Source organism: Sitophilus oryzae, unplaced genomic scaffold (assembly GCF_002938485.1).
Source record: "Sitophilus oryzae breed Bouriz unplaced genomic scaffold, Soryzae_2.0 scaffold_381_pilon_pilon, whole genome shotgun sequence".
In the NCBI taxonomy this organism is placed as follows: domain Eukaryota; kingdom Metazoa; phylum Arthropoda; class Insecta; order Coleoptera; family Curculionidae; genus Sitophilus; species Sitophilus oryzae.
The window spans coordinates 2,075,555-2,088,691 of NW_022146953.1; the positions used below are offsets into that span (position 1 = coordinate 2,075,555).

General features: G+C 28.6%; 1 long non-coding RNA gene across 2 annotated transcripts; it reads right to left on the reverse strand.

The window, feature by feature from the left end:
• On the reverse strand, positions 1–9,009 carry LOC115885390. Of its 2 annotated transcripts, XR_004050721.1 has the most exons (10): positions 5,659–5,772; positions 5,319–5,593; positions 5,025–5,257; positions 4,557–4,759; positions 4,147–4,286; positions 3,354–3,560; positions 2,750–2,921; positions 1,443–1,610; positions 761–930; positions 1–244 (listed from the first exon to the last, which is right to left on the reverse strand). It is a non-coding gene; the product is annotated as an uncharacterized LOC115885390 (long non-coding RNA). The 2 variants fall into 2 exon arrangements; XR_004050722.1 differs by lacking the exons at positions 5,025–5,257; positions 5,319–5,593; positions 5,659–5,772 and adding an exon at positions 8,755–9,009.
• Positions 9,010–13,137: the final 4,128 nt, after the last annotated feature.

The window sequence follows — 13,137 nt, forward strand, 5'->3', positions numbered from 1 at the left end:
TCCAGATTATCAAAATTTTACAAAAAATCAATAACACTAATATGACGCCTGATATACTTAAATAGTTAAGAAGAGGATAAAAACCAGTAAACAAATTTATTGAAACAATAACAATATTAATGAAGCTAACGAACCCTGGTGAGGCATTGAGGAGTATTGAGTCTGCTTTATGTTGAGTGAAAGAGGAAAGTGAGGAGTAGGAGCAACTGTTGGTATATCCATTGTTAAGAAAATGCAGAGATATCTAAAAAATAAAATAAAAATAATATTAAAAAAAAGAATAAAACGAACTATGTAAAAATTAAAATAAATATATTTTTATTAACGCAATAACTATGTTTTTTAAATTAATAGTTATTTGTATATACCCTATGAGAAAAAAACAGCATCATAGTGGCTTTTAAAATAACAATTAATGACAATTATTTCTGAGAGGTAGACCACAATATATCATTTATAAAAAATTGGTATAAAAATGTACAAAAAATTAAAGAATGAAATGTTAAAAAAATTCAAAGTTCATATTTTTTTAAATTATGGTTTTCACCTTTGTATAATAATAGGTATGTTTGAAACCTTTTTCCTTTTTTTCATTTAAATATTATTTTTGACAAATTTTTATATCAATTTGTAACAAATGACATATAGAAATAGACGTTGACCTCAGAGACCTGTGCAGCTTGAATATTATAAAAACTTATCATAATTTTCAAGCTTGTGGATGAAATTTAATAATAAAAAAAAGAGATAAATAACTTACCAGTGACGAAGGACTGCGACCATACTAACAGCTATTAAGTACAGTCCTCAATGGTCTTTCTGAGTCTTTCCCTGTAAATTTCATTCCATGTAAAGCTTTTTGGTGTCCACCATAATATTTGCAGATAGTACAGCTTGTGGATTTTTAACAGCAATTATCCCATCTTATACCTAAAATTCCAAAAAAATATTAAGTAAATTTTTACTATACTAATTTTGGAAGAAATTGAAAACAATATTAATAAAAAACAAAAATAAAAAAGATTAATCAAAATTATATTTATAAAAATATATATTTATGGCGTTTATTCTAGTGGGAACTTTATCGTCAAGGCACAAGTCAAGGTGTGTGTGACGAGTTCTGCAATTTTAAACTAAACAGTTTTGAAATGTTGACAATTTGGCGAAGGATTTTTTTAAATAGTTAATTGTGTGTTGTAATCAGTATAAAAATTGTGAGGAAATAAATCCGGCAAGTATTTTATCGTGAGTTTAAATTAGCGGACCCCCGTAGACCCTAACTATATGCAACCAGTAATACAGTATCAGCATTTTATTTTATCTTGCCTATTTTTAATAGTTGTTGGCCGTTCTAATATTGGAAAAGCGCTCGAATATTAGAAAATTTTAAACATTTTCAAGGTGTCCAATGAAATTTTATATAAAATATATAAATAACTTACCATTGATGAAGAACTGGATCCGCTCTAACAGCTATTAAGTAACAGCAGTTCAAAATGGTTTTCCCCGATTTCTTCTGCACAAGTTTCATTCCATTTAAATCTCTTTTATAACCACCATACATATTATTTGCAGCTAGTTTGGCTTATCGCAATTGTCCTATCGTATGCCTAAATAAAAAAATATTAGGTAATTTTTTATCATAGCAATTTTTGAAGCTATCAGAAAACAGACAATAACAAAAATTATGTTAATATTTACAACTATGTAACATAACAAACAAATAATATACATTTTTTATATTAATTTGAATAAGCTATAGTTATATAAAATTAAAAAAAAAACTTTTATTGATAACTTCAGAAATGATAGAAAAAATTGTAAAATTCCTTGATAAGAATATAAAGCACTATTATAATGAGTTATCAATAAAACAAAAAATAAATATCTAATTTACTAGATATATAGAAAAAGAAAAAATTAATATTTAGTAATAACTCGTAAATTTATTGCGTTATTTTGGTGATAACTTTAATAGTTTTGAAATAAATTTAAAGATATGCAACCAGTAAAACACTGTTAGCATTGTATTTTTTTCCACTTTAACTGGGCATATGTTTTTAATTTTTTGAGCTCTAATATTAATTAAAAAAACAATTATATTAGTTTTCCAGTCAAGTTTTAATACGGTTTTATTATTATAAATGTCATACACTCTCAAGTATCACCCAGTTATTGGTAAAACTGTATATTTTTAACTGAAATGAGTAAAAAAGTGAATAAATTAAAAAAAAAAGAAATAAACATAATACTTTTGGTGTATTTTTCATTAAATTTTGATAAAACTATAGCAAAGAAAGGGCAGGAATGTCTTTCAGAAATTAAAAAATGTGCCATCTAATATATTTTTAATGTATAGGGTCTTCCATTAAAAAAAATACACATTAAAACTTGAGCTAAAACTTTATAATTTCTTTTTTTTTCAATGAATGTTCTAGCTTCTAAAATAAAAGAAAGTTAAAACCTGTTAAAATTTAGGGCAAAATAAAATGTGTAACACTGTACAAACTGCGGAGTCTGAATATTCTGCAAAATTTAATCATTTTACAAAATTTTCAAGCTCATCAATGCCACTTTATGACAATATATACAGGGTATTTCACGTAACTAATCCATAAAAAGTGTTTTAAAACGAAATTTAGTCCAAATTAAACTAGTTACAGGACTTAGAAAAATATATACCGTGAAAAACTTTTAATGAACCAGTTGTATGAAAATCTCTGTATATAAAATGATCAAAATAACTTACCATTATTAAAAGGTAACAGATGTCGAGCACAACCATGGTTCTATTAACTTTACATCCTGAAACGACTGACATTTTTCTGTATCCAATCAAATATGTTCCTTCAAAGCTGCAACTTGTTCGTTGAGTTGTGACAGTAGCTGTCAAAATGTCCCTTATCAATTTCTTCAGCTCACTAAAAGCACAAAAAAAAAATAAAATATAAAAAATTTAAATAGGCAATAAAAAAATTATGCCGTCAGTTTGTTCATACTAAATTTATCATAATTTTCAACCTTGTCAAAGAAATTTAATAAAAAAAAATAAAGTAAATAAATCAGACGTCTAAATGCCAAACCCGACAAGTAACCCATTTTGGAAAATTGAGACCTATAAACACTAATTTAATTAAATAATAAATTAATTAATAATTACATTTAATTCCTTATTTAGAATTATTTTTGTTAAAGATATTTTCAAGAAATAATACACCAGATAAATTCAGTCAGGTAGATTTATTATTCTTTCTACTATTAATAATATTTTAAATAATTTTTAGTGTATTTTGTAAAATTGATTTCAATGGACTTGTCAGGTTTTGCATTTAGAGACGCCTGAAATAACTTACCATTGATGAAGGACTGCATCCACTCTAACAGCTACTAAGTACAGTTCTAAATGGACTTTCTGAGTCTTTTTCTGCGTCCTAAATGGTCTTTCTGAGTCTTTTTCTGCAAGTTTCATTCCATTTAAAGCTTTTTGATGTCCGCCATAATATATTATTTGCAATTAGTACTACTTGTTGACTTCTAACAGCGATTGTCCCATTGTATACCTAAAATTCAAAAAAAAGTATTAAGTAATTTTTTAACGAATCAATTTTTAAAGATTTTTAAAAACGAAAAAAAATATATTAATATTTAGAACTTGTTTAGAACTATGTAAAATCATAAATATACGGCTATTATACCAATTTAAATAAGTCACAAACAATAAAGATCTTAAATAGACTCTAATAAAAAATAATTATAATTTTTATATTAATATTTGCGGTTTTAACGATCGAAAAAAATATAAATAAGGTATCTGCTGTACTAAAAATATCAAAATAAAAAAAATCAACTTATATTTACCATACCGTAATTTTATTGTGCCTATCTTATTGGAAACTTTAATAATTATTAAAACCAGATTTAAAAACTGCATTTTTTCCAAGATCGCTATATGCAACCAGTAATACAGTGTATTTTATTTTGTCCTGCCTTTAATAATCCATTTTATTATTGTTTTAGTTAAAAAAAAAAACAGAAAAAAATAGAGCATGTTAATATTGGACCAAAAGAGTTTAAATACGATGGAAAATTTAATATTTTTATAAAATTTTTAAATTTTATAAGAATAAGTTGAGAGGTATAACTTACCTTTATTAAAAGGCAACAGGTGTTGAAGCCAATCCAGTAAATGTCATTTTTCTGTGTCCATTAAAGATTTTCCATTAAAACTGGAACTTGGACTGGAAACAGCTGTCAAAACGTCCATTAATACCAATTTGTATTGCTTACTAAAAATACAAAAAATAAATAAGTAAATTTTTATAGTCAGTTTCTTCGCACATTTTGGAATAAAAATTTTTGTTTTTTTTAATATGTTAATAATTAAAAGTTAATAAATAATTAAAATTGTCTGATACAAATTTGTAAATAACTACAAAGTGTGAAAAAAATATATATTAATATATTTTCAATCTCAAACTTATTTTATTTTGAATTTGCAGCCTACAATTTTGTAGTTAAATACATAAATTGTAACCTTAAAAATAAAAATAACTTACCATTTTCATAGCGCAACAGTAATAAGGCCAATCAATCCAAATACTATTGATTGTATCTTAAAATTGTCATTGGTGGGTAAGATTTTCAGTATCATTTTATTCAAAAAATTCCTTGGCATTCCTCCAACTTATGTACAGTAGTAACTCATTTGCAGATTTGTAACAGCAACTGTCAAGGCCCAGTACATCACTCGAACAGATATCTAAAAATAAACAAATATTAATAAGTATATTAATTTGTATCAATGTAGAAAATTAAAATAAATAAGAAAACAGTGTAATATCAATATAGATAGGCAAAATACAAAATTAAGTTGATTTGGATAAAAAACATTTCCTAATAAATTTAAAATTAAATATTGCACCTAAAGTTATTGAAATATACATATTATATGTGTAAAATATGTCATAACTTCCACGCTTTCCAAAAACTTTAATAGGAAAGAAAATAATGTGAAAAAAACTTACCATTTTTGAGAGATATCTGCGTTGCTGAAGTCAATTTAATGTCCTGTATCTACTGTAGAATAAATTGGTCATCTGTGAGCCTTTTCCCAGTTTAAATTATGTCAAAACTTCTTTGGTGTTTCTAATAATTCATCCAAGTTGTTATAACAGCTGCCATTCTACATTTCCACCAATAGATATGCTTGTATAATACATAAATAAATGAAACTTGACGTCCAAGATACCAATAACATCTATAAAAAAATAAAAGTTGTGATAAGTATTTATTTTTTGTAACTAGATGAAAAAAATTACCTTAATACAGTTGCTCCAAATTTTTGGAAAAAAAACTTCCATTACGGCGAACAAAATCCTCCTCCTTTCCTCAAACATCTCCTATCTCCTTTCCTTCTATTTCAAAGAAATCCTCTTCCATCTTCTCTGTCCTCTTCTCTTTTCCATGTCTCACCAATTCTTATTCAACTACTTATATAACTAACTTATACAAATTTCAGGCGTCTTACAAACATTTTTTAAAAAGGGGGAAAGGGATATAATGCTACAACAAACGACTACGCTTGCGCACCTACCTGAAAAAAGAAAAACACTTTTTTTAGTCAAAGAAAATGATAAATATAAAGTTATATAAATTTACCTGATGGCATCTAGAGGATGGCTCTAATCCTGCTGTTGTCCCCCAGAAAAATTCATTCCAAAGCAGTTTAGTACTCAAAAGATTTATGCAGAAACAAACTGAATTTAATTTTAGTAACAAAAATAAATTACTAATACTTTAATTCTCATTATAATGTAAAATTACATTATTTACTAATTTACGTTTAATTAAAAATCACTATTAAAAAAAATTAAATAATATCAATTTTAAAATATGACGAAAAATAGTTATTTCCAAATATAATAGAAAAACAATATGCTACCTAATTTTGTCTCTTTGGAGTTTTTTTATTACCCATTTATTTTTGTAAAAAACTTTATATTAAAGCCTTGTATAGAGTAAGAAAAAAAGTAAAAATGAAATGTAATAATTGCACATTAAAAAATGAGTACTTAATGCAAGTAAATGTAGGGAACCTAAAGTTACTGCTTTGGAACCACGACGCGAACCGACTTTTGAAGTTCTCCAAGCCATACTGTATCACCTGTAAGAGAAAAAAAAATAATATTAGAATATTTCTAACAAACACATATGTTAGAAGAAACAAAGAACAAGCTATAGACAACAAAAAAAAAACAATGTAAAAATATAAAAACTCACCATCACATCTTGCTCAAGTTCATTTTCAGTCCCACCATAATAATTATACGGCGAAAAAAACAGTGGCGCCTCACTGCTATGGGGCACATCGAATGCCCCCAACTCCATGGACTTCAGTCGGTCCTGTAGAGTTGACAATAAACACGTTTTCCAGGTATTCGACGGTGCCTGGAACAATCCGAAATTTTTTGGGACTGATCATATGCAGCATGTAGATAGAATTTCTGACTTCTTCAATCTCGTTTTTTAAAATCGCGCTGCGAACCCGGGTTGTCCTAAAAAAATGAAAAAAAAAATTAGTTATATAAGTAACTACAAGTTAAATTAGTATTTAAACTTATAACTACTATAAGTTTTAAAAAAGTTGCTCTAATTACTATACAAGTTATTCTACTTTAAATTGAAGTTCATGTATGTTGTAACAAAAAAACTAAAATATACAACACTTACATATTATAAAAAGAATTTTGATTGCCATATGGTGCAGTAAAAAAGTTATTTGGTAGAGAGTACAGTAAAAGTTTACAATTTAATGTAATACAAAAAATTAGACTTACTTTTAACAGGTTTAAGTTAGGCCTGGTTATGCTCGCCTCCTCCCGACATTTTCTGCCTTCAAAATTCGACGCGGGGCAGACCAAGAGAAAAAACAAAAAAATGTTTCCACGACCCGCCTGCGAGTGTGTGCTGGTTGCCTTCCTTATGCAGATTCGACCCATTGGTCGACGATTAAGCCTCACCAGTCAGTTCCCATCCCAATTAAGCCGCCTCGTCTGGGGTCACCCTCATCACCCGTCGGATGGACATCCACCGGGACCCCCTACAGGCGGACCCCCCTCATCATCTTCAATGTGTCCGATATCCCGCCCCCTGCCTCTTCGAGGGTCACGGAATACGTGCACGAAGAAATCTCGGAGCTTGGGTGCCAGGTTGTATCCGGCCGAAGCCTCTAGCATTAGAACACCTAGCTCGTAAACCAGAGGGTGGTGACTCCCTTGGGTACCTCTGCATGCTACACAGGTCATCGATGCCCGAACATCAGGGTTAGGGTGTGACCCAAGAAGTCTCCTCTCTTGGGGAAGGCCGCGCCGCGCTCTGGAGTCATCTTAAGCCCGGGAATCCACACCGACAAAAACACTGTTAACCAACCGCATCAGCTAACGAAATTCACTAATGTAGAATTAGAAAATTTTATTAACCAACACAGAGAACTAGCAATGCTCGTGTGAGTGGGGAAGGAGTGTGTGGTGTTGTAGTATTAATATAACGCGCCTAAAAAAAGAAAAAATATTGGGATACCTATAAAAATATTATCGAACACTTATAAAAATATTACGACAATATATAAATAGGTATATTTATTTTAAATGAAAAAATAGATGCTCCATTTATACCTCAGCAATATTTTATAAGATTTTTCCTTGATTATTATACCAAAAATGTCAAAAATATAAAGATGTTATATGATCTAGGGAAAAAAGGGATATAAATTTGATGAATATGGTCAAAATCCAAAGAATTTTTTCATGATGTAACACATAAAAAAATAAAAATACACAAGGAGTTTTTAGAGTTGTAACATATTATTTAGAGCTAAAAGTTAAACCTACAGTGTTTCCATAAATAAAAAATATGTTATATTTATTTTAAGAATGAGACATCCTATATACATATTTTATTACATTTTTAGTTTCTACTATGAAGACACAAAAAACATTCGATCAAAATTTACCTCAAAATAATCAAACTTACTGTTTTCGAAATATTTTATTTTTTATAAAAATTCAGTAATAATTGATTTATTTCTTCAATGCAAATTTACAACTAATACTGAATTAGCAAAAATCATTTGCCAACATTAATAGTATTTTTTAACATGTAATATTACATAACGCGCTTGAAAAGAGAAATATATTTTGAAAAACCAATATCAGAAATCATTACAAAAATGCTGAAACATAAATATGTAGGATTCTTAAAAAAAAATTCGTAATAAAATTCCTAATGAACCTACCTATTTAAAACTTAAATACAAAAAAACATACTCATTCAAAATATTATTAAAATGCGCATTTATATTTTTAAAAAATATAGAAAACTCTAAGTACTTATGCCCTATAAAAGAAATTTAAATTAAAAATAGCAAGTTACAAAAAATCAAGACTTCGAATTCCAACAGGCGGCCATTTTATTTAAACATTCCTTGACAGAAAAAATTAAACAAAAAATCAAAGATATACATTACGTAATTTACCAAAAATGTAGTACTATTTTACCCTCATGTAACACGCAGTATAGAAAGTACCGAAAATACATAGTTTTACATACTTTACGTATATTGTTTAAACAATATTCTTAAAAATTAATAATTTAATGGGGAACATTGAGAAGAAGGCAGCCATGATGGATATTGGCGAAATCCAAAAATTTTAAACTAAAATATCTCAAAAAATACATAAAATTACGGGTACTCACTTTTTCAGGAGGCTAAGCAGGGCACTAGTAAAAGATTACGCATAAATTGTGTACACTAAACGCACTTTTTCGTCAGAAAATTAAAAAAATCGATGCAACCGACGAGAGGACCGTGCGGATCCTCCGATTGCAAACGACAAAAGGAGGACCGACGTTGCCAGATTGAAGTCATTCGTAAAATTTAAGCTGCTCATAAAATTAATTTATTTATTACTAATAAAATTGTTTATAGGAAAATTCTTCTAAATTAAGCTTAATTTTGTTCTCAAAAGTTATTATTTACTCAATACGTTCCACTGATATCGTTTTTTACGTAAGGTAAAATATTTATTGTCATAAATAAGAAACAAATAAGTAATTATAAACATAAACACACAAAAATTATGAAATAAACATAAAATGAAGCTGTTTAAATATATTTTTAATGCTATAAATACATCGAAACCAAGAATAAAGACTATAATGTTAGTACGTAGCTACAAGAAGAAATAAAAGAAATTTCTACAAAACAACATTACTAGTACTTGTTTTATTAAAAATATATAGCAACGGCCCTTACTATAGTGCCAGTGATAAATTTAAACTAATATAATTTCACAAAAATCATACAGAAAAAAAGATTTTCGGAATTTTTTAACAATCCGACAACATCGAACGAGAATAAAATTCAAAATCTCCACGCGACCGAAACTGACCAATCACGATCGAGTATTTTTTGCTCTTGGATGCCTCGATTTTAACTTTTTTTAATAAACATGGATGGTTTTTATTAAAATTTTAGTAGAATATGCTTCCACAGATGCTTCTTAAATTAATTAAATGATTTGTCTTTATTTGTATTTATTCCCTCCAGTATAAAATATCCATATACATATCAAATAAAATATCATACAAAACTTATTTTATATTGAAATTATCTCGTACTCACATAATTAGATGAACTATAAAATCATGCATTTCTTTAATATTTTAATAAATTATTAAGAAACAAGTGTTTTTATTCAATAAATATCTTAATAGTAAGAAATATGAGATAAATTATATAAAAAAATAACTTCAGAAGTCTTTAACTTGACTCAATGTTGACAGCTCTTACCGGATGTATTTGTTCAACTTTTGACGCCACATTTTTCAAATTTGAAATTTAATTAAGCTGAAAAATCCTTTCTTTACAAGAAAAAATATATTAATAAGTACAAATTATGATCGAAAAAACGGCGTCCAGTTGGCTGGGAAATGACGATCGAGTACATTTCCCATAAATTTACATATAAAATGACAGCGATCTTCATTTCATAGTCATCGCTGACGCTATTTTTTTTCGATCATATAGTACGGTATTATTTATATTATTGTTTTAATATTTCGCACAACACGTGAACGCTTATTATGTATTTTTATAGTCAATAAAATTATATAGAAATAAAACTCTAGATTCCTACAATTAATCTAATTGCTTAGATTATTTGTGTTATTATGCTACGTTTAAAAAGTGCTTTATTAAAAATTCGGAAAATTAAAAGGGATATGTGTCCAAGTTTCTTCTTTTTTCAATTTTTAAAAGCTGTAGCTCCATATCATGTTCATAATAGGTTTTTCTTAACATTCCATTAAAACTACGGCATTTTAGTAAGCTGCCGTTTAACGGCAGTTTAATTAAGTACAGCCAATATAAAAATCTTTGTAATCATGTAATCCTTTTATAATCAGTTTGTAATCATGGTACAAAGAATACAAGGTATGATATTGCGCAGGTTGGTCGCTACGTCACAGGTGATAACAGGCGCTATTGGTCAGCACGCTCCGCGCGCCAGTTCAAATAGTCAAGATATTGTTATAAACCTGTTTTTTTTGTTTATATACCGTTATTGAATTATCGCTAAGCAAGTTACTGTGGAGCAGTGCATAAGGAGTCGGGCTAGGAAGCGAGAGACCGGAGTTCGAATCTCGGCCGGAACATAACTTTTTATTTATTTTTTTAAATACTGTTGTAGGTATTCTATAGTTTATTTTTGTAGTATAAAAAAAAGAACTATTTATTCTGTTATTTTTTAATCTCCGTTATTAATATAAATTGATTGTTAGTACAATACTTCATTTAATATAAAACAATATTCTATTTTTTGAAATGTATCGGGCCCTAATTGTACCTAAAAGTAATATCTTTTTAGTGATATACCATATTGTAAACTATTTAATATTTCAGTCACTTAAAAAGTTAATTTGCATTGAATAATTGCCTACCATTAAAGGAAATTTGAGCTATATAACCCTTGATGGGCATATTCTGGGTATGCAAATACTTCCTTTAAATTTTAGGTGTCGTTCAACCGATTTATTCTCAAAACCAGAAACATCTACATATAAAAAGAAGCACAGGTCACTAATTATAATAAACTTCACCCTTGGTATTACTTCCACTAATTATAATAAACTTCACCCTTGGAATTACTTCTATCACAATTACAATACATTCATCTGCATTGGCATTTTCTACTTTTCGATGGGAAACAATAAACTTCCCAACATTTTTTAAATGATGTAACAATTCCTCTTGTGGTTACTTTTCCATAGATATCCTCATCTCTGTCCTCATGTGAATTCAGAGGCAATAAAAATGAAAATTATTTACCATAAACATCGCAAACTAAAAACCTAATAAACAATTTTATACCGAATATAAAAATAAATTTAGTAATTTTACCTATTATCGTCCAAATCCATGTTAATAGATAATTATTATTTTTAAATATATTTTTGGAACTGCTGGTTTTAGTAATTATTAAATTAAACGAACTAAAAAGTCTTAAAAATAAACATTCTTAACCATAACCTCAAAAATGCAGATCTCCTGTCAACTTAGTCAACTTTCTTTATTTTTTATTTATTCATTATTTTCCTAGTGACGTCACAGGTGGTATGCGCGAACTGAACGAAATTGGAGCCGCTATCGATCATACCTTGTATTCTTTGTACCATGGTTTGTAATATTTTTTTTAGTTCAAGATTTTATCACATTTTCCACAATGGCGCCACCATCGTTCTTCTTCTTTTTCGTATTTTATGGCACAAAATAACACTAACCACAGAATCAAAGTAATGTTCTTCTTCTTTTCAATACTTTTGGTCCTAAACATGGGTGACCACAGATTCGACATAAATTTTCTACTTCTTTACCTTTAAACGGCTTGAACCCATGTTGGTTATCTGGCCAGTGTCTAGAAAAAATAATCAAAAGGAAAGGAATTAAATAATCTCTGTTTATTATTAGACAAAGACAACAACAAAAAAAAAACAAGTACAGCAAAACTAAATAAATAACATAGAATAATAGAAGCTACAAATTTAAAAATTTATTTTAGGGACATCTATTGGTATACTCATCTAAAAACAAATGCATAGCACGGGAAACAGAAAACTTCACCTAAAATTGGGACAGAGTTTTAGTTACTGAGTGCAAGGTGGCGCTGAACCTCATACAAGTTTTTGATAATTAAAAGCTAATTATCTATTGTTTTTTTTTAAATTTTCTATAGAGTATAGAATGAGTGGGCGGGGGGATTAAGTACTGACGGCTTAAAGATCTATTGAGTCCCTCTTTCTTGAGTTATAACTCATCATATCGCGTTGTCTCTTATCTATAATAGAGGAATCTAAATAAAATAAATAAATATATCCCTCTTTCTGTATTGCTTCCTTGGATTTGAGATCAATTCCTATTTGCTCCTTAGACCTAGTCAAAATGCCAGAGGGGATTCCTCTTGGTACCCGACTGGGAGCTTCACCACCAGCGGCAAAGTCTCGCATCTCCTAGAGAAAATTGTTTTTATATAATAACGTAGTTATCTCGAAGTATCCGTGTTTCTACGTTGTAGCGATTACTGTCTACCATCCTCAGATAATTAGAAAAGGTAAATGCTAAGCCAATATTTTTAAATTATATGCATATTAACGGGGTTTCATTTTAAATGGGCTTACAAGCCGCGGGTCGCATCCCAAAAGGTTCGTTTAATTGAGAACCGGAATCGTTGCTCCGAGTGAGTTGGGATTGGTTCGAAATAACTCATGAAATACGGCTTGGCGATAAAGAAAAAAAAGACCGCGTTTTGATTTTCGGGCCCATTTGTTTTCGTTTTTTTTTCGATTATTATAGCATCATGGACCGCGTATAGTCGATGAAAATCAATTGATTTAAATTCATGATTTGAATGAATGCATCAGTGTCAAAAAGAGTTAAAAAAAAAAAGAAAAAAATTACAGTACTGATTAAGATAAACATATTTTTGAAACTATAGTCTGTCCAACGATGCATGGATAGGATTAAGACAGTGATAGTTCTGTCATTTTATTCATGGTGTAAATTGTATTTCTTGTCATGTTTTG